The 24,227-nt window shown below is 44.9% G+C and overlaps 3 pseudogenes; all 3 read right to left on the bottom strand.

Moving 5' to 3' along the window:
- Positions 1–397: 397 nt before the first annotated feature.
- On the bottom strand, positions 398–1,457 carry LOC136488675 (uncharacterized; annotated as a pseudogene).
- Positions 1,458–5,485: 4,028 nt separating this feature from the next.
- LOC136488674 (uncharacterized) lies at positions 5,486–7,304 on the bottom strand (annotated as a pseudogene).
- Positions 7,305–7,426: 122 nt separating this feature from the next.
- LOC136488673 (uncharacterized) lies at positions 7,427–14,053 on the bottom strand (annotated as a pseudogene).
- Between the last annotated feature and the right edge of the window lie 10,174 nt (positions 14,054–24,227).

The following is a 24,227-nucleotide window of genomic DNA, read 5'->3' as shown; positions in this document are numbered from 1 at the left end:
GCGGTGCTCACCGGACGATCGCCTGCACACGCACACCAATGCAAAGAAGGCGAGAGAGTTTTTGGCGCGGCCAACCTAATTCCATGATCCTATCTGTTGCAACATAAATAGGCAAACGGCATGCGGTGGTCAACACGGTCCACGGCGTGCCGCGTGCCATCCCCAATGCAATGCAAGATCCAGAGTCCAGACAATGCGCGGCACCACTCGTTCCTGCGTGAACACACACACATCAAGCGGACACACTCTGATTCTGATCCCGTCCGCAACGACCGAGTCCGAGCTCATGTAAACAAGGAATAGGTACCAAGACAATTTTTTTCTTCTTTTGAAAGATCGAATTTCCATGATAAGAAGTGTGCTATCTTATTATTACACAATCATTTTTCTTCCTCCTTCAAAGCTTGCTGGTTTTGTTGGCCTCGGTTGGCCAGGCAGGGGTCACCACTACCTCCCTACGGCGACCAGCTCGCCGGACTCCTTGTGCACCTCCACCACCGCAGCCGTCAGCTTCCCCTTCTGGCTCAGCACTCGCCCCTCCACCTCCAACTCCGTCTGCAATGAGGCTGGCCGGAGCTAGTAGTGAGTGTTCCAATTCCAGAGTTGTGGGAACACAGACAGGAAATGGAAGGTTAATCTGGGTCGGAGTGGACATAATCGCGATAGGCCGGCGAGAAGTAGGATAAGCTGTAGTGGACGACTGGACAGTGGCCGTGGGCGCGCCCTCCACCGTGTGGACCACCGCCGAGCACACGCAGTCCACCGCAACCGCGATGGCTCCAGCGTGCCACCTCTCCCCTCTGCGTCCTGCACCCACGACAAGCCAGCAGGCTCAGGTGCTCCGGGACAAAGCCAACGGTGCTATAATTGGGGAGTTGGGCCGACGGCCGGCACGCACGGCGACGGGGCGCGCATGCGGAGCGAGCAGACAACGCGGCCAGGCTCGGCGACGAAGACGCGCGCGCCGGCAAGCACCACGCAGCTTATAGCGTCTGGCTGTCGCCGGCCGTGCGGGCGCCAACGTCGCCATCGTACCCCACACGGGTTTCACCAGCCACTTCCTTGCCATGGCCACTACTAACTTCTAACCCTTGCGCAACGACGAAAAAACATTGCAATAGGCCGAATTTGGTTGCAAAAGGTAGATGTTGCAACGAAATAGCATTGGTCGCCAATGGTTGCAAAAACTAACGTTGGAATAATGTATTGCAACTATTGCTAGTTTGGTGTTGCAACTGTTCGGGTTTCTTGCAACAATAGGTATCCGTTGCCAAGCATGGCAATAGGATGTTGTTGCAATGTTCACGATCGTGGCAATATAAGCACTTGCCACGCTGGTCTTCGTAGCTAGAGGTGATACATGAAACGATCGATAGCATAGCAATAGAGACATTTGCCACGAACAACATCGTTGCAATAGTCTGTATTGCCTAAGGTGTTATTGCCACAACCTCCATGCCGTGGCAAGTACACCATTGGCCACGTAATTTTATTTGTTGTAAGTGATCATACATTATTGCCACGGTCATTGTGCCGCGGCAAGAGTACCATTTGCCACCAAAACATATCGCAACATAGACATGCTATTCAAATTTGTATAAGGTTATGTGGCTACTTATAACAAGAATACTACTACGGTGTAGTCGTGAGTTGCTTTCCTCTAGTCTCAAAGGTTATATCTCTCTCTTTTTTTAATTTTTTCCTATAAGCGTAGTTCTCTGAACCTTAGTGATTACAACGATTTTTTTTCGTTGCTATATGTACAACTTTTTTGCAACGCAAGCGACTATTACATACAACGAAACATGTTCGTTGCAATATAGACGGGCTATTGCAACCATCAACTAAAGAGTTGCAATATCATCTTACTTTTCGCAACGCCAATAAAACTACCTGCAACACAAATTAAATTGTGGCAGTAGTTATCACTTATTGCAACCGTTCCACAACTGGTTGCGATAACACTTATTTTTCGCAATGATCTCCTTACTTACGTCCACAAAACAATTTGCGTGGCAAAAATCCCATCCATCGCAACCGAAAGTGCAAATGATTGTAATAACACCCCCTGTTGCAACTAAATCTTGGCATTGTGACAAAAAAGCGTGGCATAAGGATCAGAAGTTAGTAGCGGGCCACCTGCCACAACGCCCACGCTTCGCCGTCACCGGCGTTGCCCATGTCCATACCACGCTTCGGCTTCTGAAGATTAGGTGAAGTTACTTTGGAATGGCCATGGATTTCTCGTTAAAAAAAATTCAAAACAAAACAATGGACGCGTCGTTATGAGTCATCGGATGTATAAAACGCGATGGCATATCGAACAAAGTCCATTAACAAATGGTGCTAGCAATGCAACAGAAAGGCTGAGATTAACTCAGTACAGAGACGAAATTTTTCGTGCTTGCATGCCAACGCATGATTAATTTAGAGGGGACATCAGGAACTGAATTTGTAGACAAATCACAGGCCCTGAAATGGAATTCAGCTCCTGTCACAGAAACCTAAATGTGCTTCAGCCAGTAATTACTGTGCGTTGATCAAGGCGAGATCCTACAGCTAGTTCACTTCACTGGACCAAGTTCCGTGTGTGTATGTGTGTGTAAAGGAGTGTGTCGAGTGGCTACACCACACGTAGCAAACCTCTTGTTTCTTTTCTCACTGACACGAGTGTTATACGACTCATAACGGGACATAGGGAGTACAAACCAATATACCATACTGATTAATTAATGCATGTGAATTCGATAACAAGATTAAAGAAAACATGCAAACATGTTCATAGCTCAGAACGACAGAAATCACAGAACGATAGAAATAAAGCAAATACCCACGGCACGGTCTCCACTGTCCAATGCCAAACCCTGTTTCACTGGGATAATTACGCCTGATATGGTGCGGCCTCGCCTTCATGAGCATCCTGTACTAGACACTATTGGTGTGTTTTGTTTCCTGCTTTAGTTGTAGCCTAGCTAAGCTAAACCTGTTTCCAGCAAGCCAACATGGGGTTTGCTAAACAAGAAATTATCCACGATGCCTAGTTGAAGGTTCCATGAGGCTAAACAAAAAATGGGGTATCAATTAGTACGACATTACAGTAGTATGAGTTAAACCCTAGGCAAATCAAAGGACTAAACCCTAAACCTCAGTGGAAAAATCGATGGATCCGAACCGGAACACACGAGGCTAAACAACAAATGGGGGTGATCACGACATTGCAGCAGTATGAATTAAAACGTAAGCAAATCAAAGGACCGGCTATCACACCAAGTCGTGCGTCACCTAGATCCGCAACAATCATTGACCAAACCCTAAAGCTCAGTGGAAAAATCGATGGATCCGAACAAAAACAGTGTCGAAAAGTGTACAAGAAGAAACAACAAAGAAGAACAGGCGAAGTAGATGGCAATGAGGCCGCATACCAGTGGCCTTCCTAGCATACCAGCAACGCCAATGAAGCTCACCACCACCAGTGGCACACCAAGGAGGACAACGACGGAATGGGGAGAGAACGAGAGAGAGCGGCGCCGTAGAGGGAAGCGAGTGAACAGTAGCAAGGGAAACCCTAGCTGACGGTGACACTGCACTTTTGGTGGCCAGCCCAAGGCACCTGGGCCCACCAGACGCTGCGTAAGCGGGGCTGGGCCAAGCTAGGCTCTAGAAAAACGGCTGCCGCTAGTGTTTTTTCGTGCCAGGGGCATACAAGTGGCCTCTCGAAGCCAGGACCCAGCCCACTTATAGCCAACCAAACATGCCCAACTTGGCTCCACGGAACCAAGCCAAGGGTTTGGCACCAAACCAAACACACCCCATACTCATGTGGTGGGGAAGGGAAAAGAATCGAGATGATTATTTCTTTTGGCGTCCCGAGGAGGAGGGAATGAAAGCGAAACTAAAAGAAACTTGGGAGAAGACAGTAGTAGGTAAGGAGGTAGTGGTGTGGTGTGTACACACATGGAGCTTGGCCGGTGTGAAGTAGGAGATGTGGTAGTGGATGGAGACCTTGATGATGCCCACGACGGACATGATGGCCACGGCGCACACGTCGTCCGCTGCTGCCGTGAGGGTGCCCGTGTGCCAGTTCCCCTCCACGTCCTGAACAGATATCAGAGCCAAGCCAAGCCAAGAACTTGTCACGCGAGAGCTGGGCTGGGCCTGAGCTACAAGGAAGGAACGCGGAGCGAGTAGAGCGTGTGGTCGCGCTCGGCGAGGGACACGCGTACACCGACGAAGAGCAGTAGCGCGTTGAAGGCCCGGTCTGGGGCGTCCTCCGCCGTGGTGCCGGCATTCTCCAGCCACCTGCGCACATGCCCATCCACGCAGGGGGCTCTGCCGCCGGGCTCCGCCCATGCCGTGTCGCAGTGTTGCGTCAATCGCGGTGGGCATGAGCTCCGAAGGGACGACAACAGTGCTACCGGACTTGTTTGACCGAGCTGAGCGGACGGGGAGGTTTGCAGAGAGCAGAGTGCGTAGGGCGGTCTGCCTCGCCCGTCGCCACACGCTCCCTTCCTTCCTTTTAAAGGCATCCGCCATCGACCACTCGACTTGCCATCGCATGGGCGGCTAGGCTTCTCACAATTCACTCTGAAATGACTTTCTGAATTCCTGCCTGCTGCGTTTTCTTTCTACTAGTAATTCAGATGCACACATCTTCAGAACCAGAGGAACTAAATGTAAGCAGGAGTCGCGACTCTGCTTTGCCAGCAACTGCAGCCTGCAGGGACACCAGCAACACCTCTCCCACTGGGTTCCCTTCCCATTGCTAGCACGGATCTTCTCTCTGTCACTCACCAGCCATGCGTCACAAGCTACTGCTCCAGTCAACCATTCGGTCAGATTTGTGTACTCAACAATGGCACAGCTGCAGGCCCCACTGTCCGAGAATAGCTTACTGTCACAATGTGCCTCTTCGGAGAACCAGAACTCATCTACTAATATTCAGCCATTCTTTCAAGGTTTCGTCAGGGCAGCCTGAAGATTTACAGCACTCAGAGACAAAACCAGTTGACCTATACGGTTATTACCTTAAACATAGCACAACCACACAGCCCCCCTTTGGCACTTACACATTTCTATTCTATGGCCACAGTACAGCCTCACATGTCCCTCTTTTGTGCTTGTACGGAACAAATAAACTTTACTAGGGTTTTCCACGACCACCATGCATCAGTTCTTCGCCTATATACATTTGCAGACAATATACTAGAGGCTGCGCCTGAGTATGGTAAATGTTCCTCCTCCATCCAGGAAACAGCCCGTCCATCAGTGTCTGACACACATTCTGCATACACCATCCAACTAAAGTAAGAAAACCTTTATGTTTCATCGAAGTGGTTGAGTAAAACGGGGAAAAAAGAGAAAAATGATATTTTACCTCGCACAAGATTCAGCGAAGCCCTTCCTCTATCCACTACAAATGATAATCGCTTGATCAAGTGAAATGTATCAATCTAACTGTTTTCCAACTATAACACTCCTCTCTACCTCAAAGTTTTCTCATATACTTGTTCTTGTCACTAATTACAGTAAAATCATCTGGGTTTCTATTAGTAACGCAGACATCCTTTCTCACAAGCTTATCCAAAGGATGCACCATTTTCCCTTTGCCACTGGTCCACAGTTGACTAGTACCATGCCTTAGCAATCGATGTTTTGGGTGGGAATAGAGCTAACAGAACCCACCTGTAGCGCATTCCATCCTACTGAGAAAATTCCTGAGTTAAGGATCTCATAGTTTCCTATTCTGTCCATATCAACAAGCGATGTTGTCCCTTTAGACACACCAAGGCTATATCTAGACAGTGTCCCAAAGTTCTCAGACCAATTTGCAATGTCCTGCTACAACAACGAACCGAGCACAGCTACTCGAGGATGACAGCGCAAAGGTCTATACAAGTTTTGCTAGACCTGACGCCGAGACAAGTCTTGCAGTGTTAATGGAACCTTTTCAATTTGGTGGCATCCATATGATGTGTTGGGTGATACATTGTACTGTTCATGCTACGCATACTGTGAACCGAGAGTTTGTGTTTGAAGTTCCATCTGGCACATGTTAGCTCTTTGAGTTTGTGAAGCCTTGCGCTGTTGATGGATCCACCATGGCCACCAGTCCCAAAAGATGTGTTGCAGCCGTAGGTTTGTTTGGATAAAGGCCAGACTATCCAACGAAGCTCCGATCATATAGCCTACCAGTACCAGCCTCCATAGTTAATGATGTGTTTGCAACACTTCTACCAGCCTCCATAGTTAATGGTGTGTTTGCAACACTTCTACGAGCCTCCATAGTTAATGATGTTCTTACAACATTTCTAGCAGCCTCCATAGCTAATGCTATGCTTGGAACACTTTTCAGCTGAACCTGGCTAACTGCTTTCTTCGTGCAGTGGTCTAAGACAACCGCAATGACTAGAGGGTGAGCGGCATAGCTACTAGATGCTTCATACACATGAATGGAAGCTGGATCAACTTCTTGAAGTCAGTTTCTAGAATTGAAAACCATATGTTGATGCTGGTGAATTCCTTGAAGTTGACTTGAAAGAATCCCACATTACCTTCCTTCCCCTTATTGCTCCAGCTTTGATCGGACACTCAGCAATATGTTGATGATGTGCAAATATTGGTGAGGTACATGCAATGGTTACTTCTTCCCTTCAAAAATATTGTTGTTCCTAGACACGATCTAAAATGTCAAGGACACATAGCTTTGGAGGGTACAAAATGGAAGACCTGGTGATGGGTAATACATGTACCTGAAATGAATTCTGCATTTGTGATTTTGGAAGGTGACCATTGAGAACCTTGGTGCTAGATGTTGCGTGACACTGTGATCACTTCTATGTATGTAAATTCTATGGGTTCACACTTGGCGCATCTGAGCTAGATGATGCATGACCCTGTAAGAACTACTTACTTTCTGATGCCAAAGATTTTTGGAAATTAGTGTCAAGCTCTGTTGATGTATCCATTGGATTGTCCTTGGCAGCAATCTCCACACAATCAATTGCAGCTATCTTGGGTCAAGTATGACTGTTTTCCAAAAAATTGGTGTCAGTTATCAACCGTCTCATGATGATTTCTGGCAAGAAGTTTAACAATGTCCATGGGGATGCATCTATCACATTATGTTTCTCATGCATCTTTGGCTTTCCTTGCTTCTTATTCTTAGGTTTATTCTGCTTACAGAGTCTAGACCCATTCGAGATCTTATGTTTACCAAGAGAAACCTGTGATGATGAATAAAAGTGAATATTTCATAATATCCAGTTATCCAGAGAAACAAGAAAAAATTCAATGTGTTTTTCCATTGCTTGAATGTAAAATAATACATCATACTAGATTATAAAGAAAGTGTATGTCATTTAGGATTCGCTGATTTGCTCACTCGCTATCCCAAACTAGCTATTTGTGTGTATGACACTGGAATTTCTTTGCCAAGCTACCTACAACCCTACACACAATTTCCAGTGGTATAAACACAAATAACTACTAGAACTTGTGTCCTGGGTCCTTTTTTGCGCTTTGATTTTCTCATTATGAATGTTTTCATCCAGTTCATTAGAGAAGATCCACCATCAACCTTGTCTTCTCCTGTGTGATTCACAATGTTCTTGACAGCTCTTGATTGTGTTTCACCTACTTTCTGAGTGCTAACAGGAGTGTCATTATTATTTCCTGCCTCAAATGGCATTTTGCTTTTATCGTCCTTGCAGAGATCAATAGTGTTTGCATGGTCAACTCCAACAGCATCCGCAGAACCACCTACCTGGTGAGAGCCTGTGAGTTCTGATAACCGCCTCATCTTTTTTGGCTTTCTCGGACAAAATTTGAGATCTGAAATATCAGCCAAGTCAGTGGATTTATTCGTTTTCTTCTTACCAACAGATCCAACATTTCTTTTCAAAGATGCTCAGCGTGGAACCTGGTTGCGGACTTGGTTGCTTTTCTACGCAGATATTTGTTTAAATCCTTTGTGCCCAGATGTCGGTTTACAAACATTAGGCTCATTGCAGTCATCATTAGGAACATCTTGAGCTGTTCTATTATCATCTTCATTTGGCACCACACAAGGTTTTGGACTGTGTGGATTCTGTGTGCCATTTTCTTCTATGCTTGTAAATCACTGACATCCATGGGGACATCATTCAGGATATTTGCCGATACATCAAAATTATTGGGAGAGCTCCGCAAATATGAGGTTATACTGTCATATTAACTTACTGTATACAAAGAACAATACTAATTATGAATTCACCATGCTCAACCATACCTTCTGTCGCTGGAACACTTCTTTCAATGAATGTGTCTAGAACATTTTCTTCAACTAATGTGGCTGGAACATTCACTGCAGTAACTGCTCTATTGCGAAAACGAGAACTGCATTTTGAATTGCATTTTGAACTGCACTATTTGAAAGGGTTGATTTATCATTCCCTTGAGATGATTGTCATGACCAAGAAAACAGTCTTCTGGAATCTGAAAGCACTTAATTAGAAGTTGTGGATAGGCAGTCTCGCTCACGGATCTCATTTTGTTTAAGTATGTAATACATAAAGAAAGAAACATTTACATCATTGTCCATTTCAACTTGTGATGGGTTTGGGGAGCAATTACTAATGCTGGCGAAGGAAGTACTGCTTGTGATGGGTTTGAGATTTTGCTGCCGGTGGTGAGAGTGGAGAGAGTTGTGAGATTGGAGAGAGTGATGAGGATGTGCAGAGTAGGAGGGATGAACATGCCCACAAGAACACAAAGTTCAGGCTAACAAAGGTCAAACACGAGTTTGGGCATAGGCATTTTCACTCATGGATCTCATTTTGTAAATGTGTAATACATAAAGAAAGAAACATTTGCATCACATGTTCATTTCGACTTGTGATGGGTTTATGGACCAATTGCTAATGCCAATGGAGGAAGTACTGCTTGTGATGGGTTTGAGATTGCTATCAGTGGTGACAACAGAGAGGAGTGTGTGAGATTGGCGACAGTGATGAGGATGTTGAGAGTGGGAGGGACGAACATGCCCCCAAGATCAATAAGTTCAGGCTGACGGAGATCAAACATGAGTTGCCCCGGATGGAACTAATCAAGGAGACAGTGAAGATGCGCTGGAGGGTTGATTGAGGACCTCGTCTGCATCGTCCCCATGGAGCTCCAAGATGACCTTGCAGCTACGGTGCTGGAGCCAGCCATGCCCTCCCCGATAAGCTCCTAGCCACACCGCGATGTGGTCAATCGGCGGCGTCGGAGCCAATAGCGCCTGTGCCCAATGGCTTCCGCCCCGCTTGGCTCACCGGCTGCCGCTGGCGTCGCGCCGCCGAGTGCTTCCTGTCCCTGCCGGTGGGAACTCACCGATGCATCGGTAGAGGAGCGCCTTCCGTCCCCAAGGCAGGCCGGGCTACCAAATCCGATCCGTACCCAGAACACTCTGCCCGTGCACGGATCCTTCGCCGGCTGGCCTGATCTGTGCCTCGCCTCGCTCGATCTATGGATCCGCGGTGGGATTAATTGTTCTGGAGAGGATGTGGGTGAGGGTGAGGGTGAGGGTGAGGGAGAGGAGGACTTGGGGAGATGGTTCTATCAGGTCATGCGGGGATGAGGACGGACGGAGGAAGCGAGAGAAAGGAGACATCGTGAGCAAAAAAATAATTTTTTTTGTATATCGTGCATGGCGCCCATGAGCCACTACATGCACACACTAGGGCTATGGAATGCTCTACTACCTCACGCCTCCATTGGTGTGAGCTGGACCTCACAGTCTAGACTGATTCTGCTGCAGTACACTAGAGTGGATCGGACCTGCCCATGACCTAAGGCATGGCTTGGGTCCCGAAGGGGGACCACATGTAGGTATGGCTCATGTACCGAAGGGGCCCACATGCAGGCACATATGGTAGAGGACGAGAGCTAGCTCCTACCAAACCTCAAGGAAGGGAAGTCACAAATTTTCCTTTCTTTGTCGCCTTCGGACGCAACGGATCGTCAGATTACGCGAGGAAACTGCAGATCTCCAGCAGTCAAACTTCTGATAATTTTTATCAAACCATGCTTGGAGTCAAATCTGGCTTTCTACCATGGCTAGCTTTGATTAGAAGCAAAGTATGTAAAAATATGGCATTTGGGAGTGTACTTACAGGAGAAGCACTGCACCCGCAGGTCTTCTTCGGAGAGACTCCTAGGTCCGCCGCCACCACCATGTCCTCATGTAGTGACCTAGTCGCAAGGAGGAGCGCTAGATCAATGGATCCAGTGCCTTATCCACTCCTAGAGAAGGTCCTAGGGTGCTGCCGCCACGCTGGATCGAGAGGGGCATAGGGGCAATGCGTCGTGGCGAGGGAGACCGACGGGCGGTGTGCTGCCGTTAAAGAGGAGGAAGAAGTGATGTAGGCACCGACGAGGAGGAAGAGGCCACGTGGGTGCCGGTGAGAAAGAAGAGGTGGCACCGGCACCGGTGAGCACGAGGAAGAGGTCGTGCGTCCGCCAAGACGAGGAGGGGTGTGGCGGATGGGAATAGTGGGGAAAGAGGGAGGCACAGTGTGACAGGGGCACAAGGGGCCACGATTAAGATGGCCATGCATTCTGTGGGCCCGTAGCACTACATGAAGCCTGATTTTTTGGCCCGGCCCGAGCATGGCACGACATGGCCTTGTGGTGACCATGCCAGACCAAATGGTGCGCTTGAGAAATCAGTGTGATTTCTCCCACTCAAGTCTGAGAACTACTTCTGCTTCTATGTTGAAATAGCGTCGGGAGGAGAATCTTGGGGAAGATAAGTTGCTCGAGAATCAGTAGGTTTGAGGCGGTTGGACAGCTTCTTTTCGGCACAAGGGATCTAAAAGTGGACCCAAAGCTCTGAGCACAATGAAGAAGCTAGAAAAGGTAATCCATGGGGGGAACGGGAGGAGATGGATCAAATCAGATGACAAAAATAGTAAGGGGGAGGGGGAAGGAAAGCAAGAGAAGAAAAAGGACAACAATCATGACACGACTGTACCTGATGTTCCACAGCAAGAGGTGTCGTGACTAGCGAGTCCCTGATTGTGGTGAGGCGGCAGGGGTTGGCGATGCGGTGGCAGCTGTGATTAGAATTTGGGGGTGGGTGAGGGGAAGACGTGGTTTTTAGGGTTTCTAGGTGGCGGCGGCTATGACCAATCGAATTTTAGGGATGGGGTAGAGGAAGATTGTGAGCTTTAGGGTTTTCGTGCTATGGGGGATTTGTCTCAAATCAAGATGAGGCTGGGACAGCGATGGCAGCTTTTGGGGATGCGCTTAGTGGTGACTAGGATAGAATTTGGGGCGAGGGAGGGGAAAGGCACGCGGGGGATGGGGGTGTAAGTCCTAGATTGTGGCAAGGTGAGGACGGGGGAGTTGGCTTGTGGATGGCATGGTGGCGGCTATGATTGGATTTTTTGCGGTGATGAGTGGAAGGCGTGACATTTAGGGTTTCTTTGGAGATGGAGAGTGGGACAGGAGGGACAAAAAAGAAATGAGGAAGATGGGAAGGTCATCAAGTCCGGGGGGGTGTTGTGTGGACTTAAATGTTTCTGCTGTCTAGAGATGTGAGGCCACCCCCACACCCACCACCACCATGCCACGTCGTCGCTTTCCCGTGCTGCGAAGGTTTATCATTTATTTTTGACCAACCGCACTTGTTGCTGCATTAATTTGTTATTACTCCTAGCTAAGATAGTGCCTATAAGATAGTTGCCTAAGATAGTTGCCTAGAGCGCTGTTTTAGGGCAGAAAACAGGGGGAGCCAGCATAGCCAACTAGGGAGTCGGCTAAGCCGACTTGGCAGTGGAAATTCTAGGAAAAAAGCTTTTGAAATTCATAGTTAATTCATCCGGACTCCAAATGACGTGATTTATATATGTTTTTTGCTCAGCTCGAGGAACACAATTGTGAAGTCCATTCTTAGATTTGAGGATGTTGGGAAGACGGCTTAGCCGACTTGGGGAGTCGGCTAAGCCGACTTTTGTCAGGCTCGCGTGGCTCGTCTTCTTCTTCGCGTGTTTCTTTCGCTATTTGTCGCGCTAATCTACTTCCAACATGTCCATGATGATTAGAACTTATTGGAGATGCCCATAATCCATGTTGGGACATTTTTGAATGTCAACACGAGGCTTTCGTGGGATTGGACATTGAAGCTCCTACTCAAATTAATTCTGCATTGCTCTTCTGCCTCTTCTGCCTCGATACTCTCCTTAGAAGCAGTTAAGGATTTTTATACTATTGTGAGGTCTCTGTTTTCATGTAATTGAGGATTTGTATCCCTAATCTTTATATTCTGGGTTTGATGGTTTAATATATATGTCCTTTTCAAAAAAAAAAATTTGCCAAAGATTTTTTCATGTTCAGTGGCTGAAATCAAACTTGAGTGATAGTTGCATGGCTAAAAATGGACTTCTCCCTAGTTTGGATGTTTCCTTATTTTCTATTGTTAAAAAATTCATTCTTGTATGCAGCAAAAAGCATTTTGTAAGTTTCCTGGCAAGAAATGCCCTAACTCGATCCTTTTTTCTCGTGGCTTGATGCGGGGTTGGATGGCCGTTCACTGGTCAAAACAGAGGACCTCGGTCAATCATATCGGGATTACGTGACAGGGAACGAGGGGAAATAGCCGGCTGATGTCATGCGGGCAGTGAGCTGTGCTAACCGTCTATATATACTCCCTCAATATTGAAAAATAAAGTCGTTTTGGACAGCGATACGGTCTCCAAAGTATAACTTTGACTTCTTATTTTTATAAAAAATATTTATCGAAAAGTGATATATGTATATTTTTATGAAAGTATTTTTTTAAGACAAATCTATTCATATGGTTTTCATATTTTTAAACTCAACAACTTAAAAGTTATTTATGATTTATATTCTCAATGTTTGACCTAAACCTTGTTCAAAATGACTTTATTTTTTAATACGGAGGGAGTATAATATAATGCATGAGACCTCCTGCGTTTCTGGCTGTGCTGGCCATCTATAATGAAGCCCGGGAGAGCTGGGGAGATGGAGAGGCGATGGCTGAAGAGTCAGCACTCAGCAGCAATAGAGCTGCAGCGGACCTGCTGTGGTAGGCGTGATGAGGCTGAGAGTAGCTAACAGGTGATGATAGAGGAGGAGAGATTGTGGATACATATTACATATATGAACGGAATATTGGTCACGAGATCTCTCGCATTGGTGAGCCGACTGCTTACCGTCGTTGTCGACCACACACTATGGCTGGAGGTAGAAGAGAGAGGGAGAATAGAGCGCACGCATACAATACAAGCACCAGCGTTGGCCGGAGCTATGCATGAGGAGATGGCAAAACTGAACTCGCTCACTTTACTGAGTTGCAGTGGGAAGCTATATATACAACTCTACCCATCTAATCCTAATATACAGATATGTCAGGCTGCCATGCTGCTACAATGCTAGATGTGACAGTAGGGCTGACTTTGACGCCTGCCCTTACTGTGGCTACAGTGCGGTAGGGGAGCCTTTCGGCGCCTGCCCCTGCCCGCGGCTACGGTGCAGCAGCAGAGGAGCCCTTTCGGCGCCTGATGCTGCCGCGCGTACAGAGGGAGTGCAGCAGATTACTTTATAATTCTTCCCCTAATCCTGCTGCTAACCCTAGAACCTCCATCATGCTGATCTTCTTCAGCTCTGTGAACCAAAGACGTCCGAGCGGCTTGGTGAGGACGTCCGCGAGGTGCCGACTAGTTTCGACGAACTCGATGACGATCTGCCCTCCATCGACACAGTCCCTGAGGAAGTGGAACTTGACGTTGATGTGCTTGCTCCGGTCGTGGAGAACCGGGTTCTTCACGAGGGCGAGGGCGGGCTGGTTGTTCACCATCAGTGCTGGTGGATGAGCTTCCACACCGGTCATCTCGCCCAGCAGCCGACACAGCCATACAGCTTGGCACGCCATTGTGGCCGCCGCCACGTACTCTGCCTCGCACGTGGACAGTGCCACCACCCTCTGTTTTAGCGACAGCCATGAGATTGGAGCCGATCCGAGGAAGACGAGCATGCCAAAGGTACTCCACCATCCATCGATGTCCCCAGCCATGTCTGCATCGCTGAACACAGTGAGCTGCACCTCTGTTATTCTATGTTGCAACGTGTGTATGCTTTATGGTCATGCTTGTCAAGGTAAGTGGTTGATGTTGATCACTAAAACACCTTAGACACACTTAGGATGGTACATGGAACAAGTTTGGTATTCATGACATGGACCAAAACAGCCCCCAAGTCATAGTTATTCTAGAAACTCCAATTTTGATGATCCTACTTTGACCAAAGTTGAACTATAGCATAGAGTGTTTGCATGGTAGTGCACCCTTAATAAGAGTTGTAGCTTATCTTATGTGAAACAAACTTTATTTAAGGATCATGAGCTAATTCAGTGCCTAACATCATTAAATACAACTCACAAGAATCAACAAAATGCTATTTCTAGACTTAGAAATTTTGCTGTCCAAAATGCTGATTTTAGTTTCAAGTGCAATACTTTGGAGCTTTATAACTTGCTAACCAATTAGATGATGGTTCCTAAATCAATGTTGGAGATCTCACATAGCTCTATAAATTTCACTAATACCATTTTTTCTAACTCGAACTGGATTTGGAGATGTAGAGTCACGAAGTAGCACTGTTAGTCGTCTAAATCGGACTTAGACGATTTCGACGCCAGCCATCGTGGCCCACTGGTCAGGCCAAAGGGGAGTGAAGAGGGTGGCGACGTCGCTGCTCCCTCCATTTCTCACTCTATAGCCCTCGCTTTGTCTCTCTCTCGCCCGCCAAGAGAAGCCGAACGTAGCGCCATCGTCATCGTGCCTTCGTCGAGCTCGCGCGCTACTGCCGCCGCGCCATTGCTCATAGCTCGCGCACACTACGTCGCCGCGATCCACTCTACATCCTCATCCATTAGCGCCTTAGTTCGAGCCCAAGGTAAAGGCCTACGGCCATTTCCACCACTACGACATCACCGGAGCGCCACCGCGCTCTCGGCTTGCCGTGGCCAGGCCGCTCCATTACATATCCCTCCTTCCTATCGTCTAGTCCGTAGTTGCCTTAGGTCACTGCAGCTCAGGCCAGAGCTAGTATAGATGCTATTGTACCATCATGCGGGAACGCACCGCCGCTCCCACCATGCCTGCCATGGCCGTGAGCTTGAGCTCACCGCGGCCAGTAGCCCCTAGGTCTCGTCATCCCCCACTCGAAGATGTTTATGCATAGCCACGAACGCTAGCTCCTATCGCGAAGATGGAGACCCACCTCTCACCACCGGTTAACTAGAATAGAGAGCCCCACCATGTTTGCTAGGTGCCACTGTGCTGCCATGCACACGGTTAGGCTCCCTCACTGCTCCAATGTGGCCAGATCTTGCTCTAGAGCTGTGCTAGCTCACCGTAGAGGTAGGACCGTCCTTGCTGGAGCCTGCCGTTGCCGGAGACGGCCGTCGCGCTACCGCGCGACCACCGCTGTCTGCCATGCTCACCGGTGAGCTTGCTCCAGTGAGCCGCCGACCCAACCTGTGGTACCCCTGGGTGCGGTTGACGAAAGGAACACGATGGCGCCGGGGTTTCATCGGAGACCTCGCCGTTGACGAGCTTTTCGCTGGTCAGCGTCATCCTCTGCCCCTGTGTCGCTGACGGATGGGACCATTGACCTGCGGCTCCCCGCTGTCAGTCGTAGTGGGTGCACTGGACCGGGTGCACCTAGCAGCTGAGCTCGATTTGAAATTTGATTTCCTTTATTTATTATTCTAGATTTTGTAGCAAACTTCAAAAATTCATATCTATAGCTAGGAGTGTCCAAATTGAGTGAACCAAATTGTGTTGGATTCATCATGAAGTGTGCTATTTGATAAAAATATGAAACCTATTGTTTAGGAAATTTTTCTAGGAGAATTAAATTGAGCTAGATAAGTGCTTTTAAAGTAGTTTATATCATGTAAAATGCATAACTTGAGCTAGGAAAGTGATAAAATTATGATTCAAATTTTGCTGATCTTGTGTTGACATTCTATAGCTAAGAAAAATAATAAACCAATAGTAAGCATAATTGAAATATGGTTGTCCTATTTAATCTTAATTAATTGCTAATTTCTGGTGAAATTAAATGGGGTAAAAAACCAAACTTATGATCATGCAAATTTTTATACATTGTTATTGTGCTACGATGAAAGTAAAAAAAATATGAAATCTATTGTTTGACACTTTTCACTAGGCTAAACTATTTTTGCTAAAAGAAGCCTATGCAACTTTTCATTTTTGTAGAGATGGCTATACTTGACCAAATGGCATGAAATTTGTACAGTAGACTTTTGGGGTCGTATGTAGGCTACTATAATTTTATCAAAATTTACTGTGAAATTTTTATATATGTTCCTTATTTCATCTTAGTGTCCAAATGAATTAATAAAGGCATTTAAATAATTTATTTGGGCTTGACCATTATATTTTCTAAAGTGTATATGATGTCTATGAACTATTGGTACCATTGGTTGTGCCTAAATTTGATTGCTTGTATGCAGTGAAATATTAATTGCTCTATTATTCAAGTTTAGTGACTATGTTAGACAATTTCTGTTGTTAAGTAAATTGCATGGGTAAAATGATGTTTGATGTGAATCTTGTCAATAACAAAGTTATTGATAACTTACTTATCTTGCCTGTGTCAAATTTTCTTGGCAATAGGTTAAATAGTTTGAGAGTTATAGCTGTTGGAAGTTGGTCTCCAGAAGTGCTTATTCTCTGGAATTTCTGTATAGATCTAGGAAATTGCTTTGTTTGACCTTGATAGCCATTGAATGATCTTGAGATGACTATAAGAAAGTTGTAGATAGTTTGATAAGCTTTCCAGAAAGTCCAAGATTATAGTATTTTGTTGAGTAGAACTCTAGATATGGCCAATATAATTAGCTAATGTTTACAGTCCAGGAAATAACTAAGTCAAATTATAATTGTTTGTCTTATGTGATGCTTGTGTAGATGCTTAGGCTAATTGAGATTAGTTGTTAGCTGTAGTTTCTAAGCCTCTTACTGATGATGAATAACATTACCTTAGGTTACTAGATCTTGGTGAGTGTATATTTCTTATACTATTGAAGAGATATGCACCTACTCAGTAAAGATCAACTAGAAGAAAGTTATACATCTACTTGGTCAACGAATGTTAAACTTATCATACATCTTGTGGATAACCATGCTCATGCGTATAAAATTTATCATGTCATCTCATCTCTTATGCATTCATGATTGTCATTTGTGCATATGCATGCAACAGGTTTCCCGGAAGGAGTGACGCTACTCGAGTTCGAACCCGAGCATCGAGAGGAGCAGCAGGCAGCCCAGGAGCAGGAGGTTCAGGCGGAAGGAGTCAATGTGGAAGATCTTCCTGAGTGTTCTGACCATCAACCTTCCTCATTTCTGAAAGGCAAGCACCGAAGCATTCTAAGCCTCCTATGTTTTCTAAATATCAACTTGAGTCCTTTTATATTGATGCATTAAGTACTAAGGGTTGATTGGAACCACTTGCTGTATATACTTTCCTTATCCAAACAAATATATCTTGAATCCTATGTAGGTACAGGCTCGAATATATGCTTAGCCATGCTTAGTCCGGTAGAAGTCAGGTGATTTCCTATCACCTACGAGATATAGGTAGATATCTGATCATGGTTGGCTATAATTGCTATCGTAGAAATAACCATGTGTTGATGAATAAAAAGGAGACCGTGTGGGATTGTGATAGAGAAGCAACAAGGTATGGAGGTCTTGGTGCCTATTTATCCTCGCCTGTGTTGGTTAATGACTGATTCGCTGTACGTCCTCATGTCATGTTGAACACATGCCTAGCACTTAGTTGGTCGGATAAGTTATTTCGACCGTGAAGCCAAGTAGATCAACTCAGACCGGGACCTGATAAGTGAAAGTGCGCACAGTGGAAGAAGTAAGGATATGTGGGGAGCCAGTAGCGTAAGTCCAAGGGTCGGCTGGGCCTAAACTTCCTGGTAGACTGGTAGTATCCCTGAGGGTGCGGCGATGCTCGGACCCACAACTATACCTGAATTGTACCAAAGGTGACCCGACGCGACCCCAACGGGGGAAGTATGGGTTTGTGTTAGGAATAACTCCCTAGCTAGTTGGAATAGATTCGAGTCGCCGTGTCTCCCGGATAGTGAGAACTTGACTGAGCAGCGGCAACGTAGCATTAATTGATGGAACTTGATGGTTATGATGATGCTCAAATTAATACACCGGATATGGTTACTAATGTTTGTTAGCTTAATCAAGTGATTGCTCTAGTACAGGTGCTAATCTAGAGATGCTTAATTAAATAGGTATTCAATTTGATGTTAAAAGATATTAAATCTCCAAGTTATGTTACTTAAGCTTTTATGCAAAATATTGTCAAGCTAACTCCACCGATAAAGCCTTGCATACTCCTTGGTGTCATATTTATTTCTGGTTTACGATGGGTAAGTCTAACTGAGTATATTCTCGTAATCAGGGTTTATTCCCTCTTGTTACAGATGATATGATGTATCATGGGTACAGTAAGAACTGCCTTTAGGCTGTCGTGGATGAGGACTAAACCATGGAGCATGGTACTCCTAAGATATCCTCTTTGTTCTGCTTTTGCTGAAAATGACCGTGGTACTAGCATGTATTTGAACTAAGTGTGATGTTGATGTCAAACTACTTTGCTTCCGCTATTTGAACTTGGTTTGTAATAACTATGTGAACTCCGATGTATGTGAGATACTTGTGAACTAATTGTGAACTGTGATATAATATATGACTTGTTATGTTGAATCATGTACGATCTTGGTTTGTATGTTGGTTGGTTTGAGATCCTTCATGATTTCATCAGACTACCGAGTTTATATGGGCTCAAGTATGATAGTTTGATCACTTCGTTGATTGCTATTATACTTATGCTCTTATAATTAGACGGTTCTATTACAGCTGGTATCAGAGCAAGGTTCAACACTAAACTTGTCATATGGGTATTTAAAACAAAGGTTTTGTTTTAGAAAATCAGTTTTATAACTTATAGCTATATATATAGGTGTGTTAAAATCTGAATTTTAATTTTAGAGTGTGCTAGTGGTCATATCCTTTATGCCTAGTTAAGGACTATCAGGTGGCTAAATAAGTACTAACATGGGGGTTTTACTTTTATCGTCCATACAGCGTGCTATTTTATGGATGCCATTCACTTGAGTGGTAATATATGGGTCAATTGCTTCTACGCCCAAGGTAAGAATGGCAAGACCGCAAGGGTGAGCATGCGGTCTAAGGGGAGAGGTAGCTTTGGTACTACGGTATATATATATATGTGCCATATATATATATACTAAGGTATTTAATTGTGGGTTAGCTTTGATACGGCTGTAGATGCATATTTATATGTATGTATGGAACGTATTTACTTTTGGGTAGCTTTGATATGAAAATATAAGTATGGGTATATATATGGAAGTATTTAGTTGCAACCTAGAGGCCAGATTTATATTTTGGCATATATAATTGTTGGGTTGGGCTACAATGAAATTCTTGTGCAGGTACATTAACAGCGAAACACGTAGCCCAATTAGTTACGTATATTGAGAGAACATGTCGGTACAGAAAGTGACCAACTAGTGAATATTTATAGTTTTGATGTACGTTGTGATCAGAGGTGGCCTAGCACTCAATGACATAGGATTTATACTAGTTCAGACAACGTGCCTTACGTCTAGTCGGTGACTTTATTCTTGAGCCCAGGTGCTCAAAGTTTGCTGTGGGGTTACAAACAAGAAGGAGAAAGATGGGGTGTACAAGAGGCCCGGTTCCGGGCCTCTTGTACACGGCCTCTTGTACACCCCATCTTTCTCCTTCTTGTTTGTAACCCCACAGCAAACTTTGAGCACCTGGGCTCAAGAATAAAGTCACTGACTGACCCCGATAGGACGTAGGGCACATTGCCTAAACCAGTATAAATCCTGTGTCATTGAGTGCTAGGCCATCTCCGATCACAACGTACAACAAAACTACAAATATTCCTCAATGTGTTGATTGCTGAGAACGATGTCATGGAGGTGGACGCCAAGGCTGAGCCTGAGGAGGAGGTCGAGCCTTTTGAGGATGACCACGGTGATGATGTGTTCGACATCGACAGCGACCACTCTAAGTAGTAGCTTAGCTATTGTTCGTAGCTAGATGCGCTAGCTCTCTATCTTTGATCCTTTATGTAATGAACTCATAATTTAGGTTTCGATCTCATGATGTACTCCTTTGATGTAATCTCGGAACCTTGCATGTTTAATCTATGTCGTTGTTGAACCTTAATAAATGTCCAGTTTGTGTGCTGGCAAGTAATTGGCATGTACGGGAATGCATTGCGTGATTGCTAAGTAATATAATTGGTGATGTTGTATTATGGAAATGAATTATTATGCCTCTTTCTTATTGTATGAATGTAAATTCTCTCCAGTAAATTTAGTTTGGCATAATTATATAATTCCTCTACAATTTTTCTAACATCATCAATAATTACTTGTGGTTGAAATTCAGTAGATGACGCGCACCCATAGGGGAGCTGGTGGAGATGATGCGGGTGGTAGTGGTTCGCGTGGCAATGATAATGAGGACCTCCCACCACCACCGCATCCCATGCGAGCAGAGATGATGGCCTAGCGCATGGAAACCCAACGTTCCATGGGAGAAGTGCTGCGTGGTCTTGCACAGAATGCTTGCCATGGACGGGGAATGGACCAACGCAAAGGGCCTGAACCTAACCAGTTCAGCGATTTTAAGGACTTTCTTGACACCAAACCTCCTATCTTTCAAGAAGTAGAGGAGCCATTATAGTTCCGTCTCTTAAGAGTCACAGAGCACATGAAAGCAGAATGCGCATCACATCAGCTGTAGTGGCCTGCAGGCATTTGGTGGAGCCATCATCGATCCACTTTGCCTGAGAATGCTCAAATTACCTGAAACCAGTTTAAGGCTGCATTTAGGGGACATTATATTCCCCTGGGTCTTATGAGCATGAAGCATACAGAATTCATGAAGCTAACATAGGGTACCAAGAGCCTAACTAAGTGTCTGCATGCCTTTAACAATCTATCAAGGTATGCCACAGAGTTTGTTGACATGATGCAAAGAAGATTGCTAGTTTTAAGAGGGGGCTTAGTACGAAGCTGATGAAGACTCTAGCTAACAGCAAGTGTGCCAGTTTCAATGAGTTTGTTGGTGATGCTTTAACTCAAGAGAATCAAAACAACATCTATTTAGCATCTAAGAGTCTTAAGAGAGCATATGAAGCAGGTGCATCTTAGTCAAAAGCTCCTATTGCTGTGAGACCTCAGGTCCACCCACCAGCTCTAAAGTATAGACCATCTTAGAAGAAGGTACATACCAATCAGACCTAGAAAGTGTATCGCAAGGCCTTTTCAGTTGCTCTACCAAAGGGCAGCATAGGACAAGGAAGCTCCAGCGTTCCACCTAGCAACATGCCATGCTGAAACTACAACAAGCCTAGGCCATTGGGCAAGAAATTGCCCCTATCCCAAGAAGAACAACAACCAGAAGCAGGGTAATCCAAATGCACAACAAGGGACATGTGCACTATACCACCCTAGAAGAGATCCCTTTAGGTGAATTTGTCACTATGGGTACGTTTCTTGTGAACCAACACCCACTAGTTGTTTTATTTGATTCTGGAGCTTCACATTCATTTATGAGTCAAATATTTGCATCCAAGCATGATCAAAGGGTAGTTACTGTAGATAAGGGTGGTTATTGCATAAGTGCAGCCAAAAATAATATCTCTACCAACCAGATAGTAGAGATGTGCGCATCTCAATAAGCAACTGAGAGTATACCTTAGATCTTGTAGTATTGCCTAGGGTTGGGGATAGATGTAATCTTGGGTATAAAATGGATGAGTGGCTATGGAGTTCTCATTGACACTTCGACTAGAACCATCATGTTGAGGGAACCCCATAGTAACAATGCTTTCCTAGTGCCACTTCCTAGAAGTTTTGATCTCCAAAACTTAGCCTATGCTATTCAGACCACGACCCTCCTTGATATTCTAGTGGTATGTGAGTTTTCAGATAGTGTTTCTAGATGAATTGCCCAGGTTGCCACCCGATAGGGATGTAGAGTTTAAGATTGAGTTATTACCGGGTACAGTAGCCATCTCTCGGAGGCCAGTATAGAATGCCACCAAATGAGTTAGCTAAGCTTAAGGTTCAATTGCAAGAGCTTTTAGAGAAAGGTCTCATTCGACCTAGATCATCTCCATGGCGTTGTCCCACCTTATTTGTGAAGAAGAAAGACAAATCCTTATAGGATGTGTGTGGACTACCGACCAGTTAATACCATAACGGTCAAGAACAAGTATCCTTTGCCTCGAATTGATATCTTGTTTGATTCAGTTGTCAAGGGCTAAGGTGTTCTCCAAGATTGATTTGAGATCTGGTTACCATCAGATTAAGATCAGGCCAGAAGATATATCTAAGACTGCTTTCTCCACTAGGTATGGCCTAGTATGAGTATTTGGTCATTGTCTTTTGGGCTGACAAATGCTCCTGCATATTCCATATATCTGATGAATTCGGTGTTTATACCCTGAGCTGGATAAGTTCGTGGTTGTGTTCATCAATGACATTCTGATCTATTCAGAAAACATGGAGGATCATGCAGAGCACCTAAGAGTTGTTCTAACTAGGCTAAGAGAACATAAGTTGTACGCTAAGTTTAGCAAGTGTGAGTTTTGGCTTCGGAAGGTACCATTTCTAGGGCACGTGCTGTCAGAAAATGGGATCTCCATAGACCCCTCTAAGGTGCAAGAAGTTATGGATTGGAAGGCCCCGACTTCAGTTCATGAAGTTTGGAGTTTTCTTGGTTTAGCAGGTTACTACCGTCGGTTCATTCTGGACTTCTCATAAATTGCCAAGCCAATGACAAGATTGCTTCAGAAAGATGAGAAGTTTGTATAGACTCTGGAGTGTGAAGCTGCTTTTCACACTTTACGAACTTTGTTGACTTCAGCTCCTATTTTGACACAACCTGATATCGAGAAACCTTTTGATGTGTTTTGTAATGCATCAGGTATCAGGTTTGGGATGTATTCTTATGCATGAAGGTCGAGTCATTGCTTATGCCTCACGTCAGCTGAAGAAGCATGAAGTCAATTACCCAACTCATGACTTGGAATTAGCAGCGGTTGTCCATGCATTGAAGATTTGGAGACACTATTTGCTTGGCAATGTGTGTCATAATTACACAGATCATAAGAGTCTTAAGTATATCTTCACTCAACCCGAATTGAATATGAGACAAAGAAGATGGCTAGAATTGATCAAAGATTACAATTTAGAAGTACATTATCATCCTGGCAAAGTGAATGTTGTTGCAGACGCTTTGAGTAGAAAGTCTCATTACAATTCTCTGTTAGAAGATGGCTTCAATTTGTTACATCCTACTATGTTGCATAATATTATAATCAGTTGTTCTCTTGAGAGCAAGATCAACGAGCTTCAGAAGACCGATCCGGGTGTGTTCGACATCAAAAGAAAGATGAAAAGAGCAAGAGACTAAGCTATTTTAGGATAGATGAGAACAATTGTTCTATGGTTTAAAGATAGACTGGTAGTGTCGAAGGATAAGGAACTTAGAAACCAGATCTTAGGTGAGGCTCACTCTTCTAAACTATCCATTCATCCTGGGTAGTAGTAAAATGTATCAGGACTTGAAGACCCATTTTGGTGGACCAAAATGAAGAAGGAAATTGCAGCCTATGTTGCTAAATGTGATAATTGTTACCGAGTCAAGGCTGCTCATTTAAAACCAATTGGACTGCCTTCAACCACTGTCTGTTCCTAGGTTGGAAGTGGGAAGAAGTTAGCTATAGATTTTATTGTTAGACTTCCACCTACTCATAAGAATTTTGATTCCATATGGGTGATTGTGGATCGCCTAACCTAAGTCTGCATATTTCATTCCAGTCAGGACCAACTACCGACCGCATGAGTATGATGAGTTGTATTTCTCCCACATAGTATGTCTACATGGCATGCCAAGAACCATTGTGTCTGACAGAGGGCCTCAGTTCACTGCTCATTTTTGGGAACATTTGCACAAGATGTTAGGCACCAACTTAGTTAGAAGTTCTGCCTATCACCCTCAGACCTCCAGGCAAACTAAACATGTAAATCAAATATTGGAAGACATGATGAGAGC

The sequence above is a fragment of the Miscanthus floridulus genome, chromosome 10, assembly GCF_019320115.1.
Source record: "Miscanthus floridulus cultivar M001 chromosome 10, ASM1932011v1, whole genome shotgun sequence".
Lineage (NCBI taxonomy): Eukaryota > Viridiplantae > Streptophyta > Magnoliopsida > Poales > Poaceae > Miscanthus > Miscanthus floridulus.
This window is presented reverse-complemented; position numbering and strand designations above follow the sequence as displayed.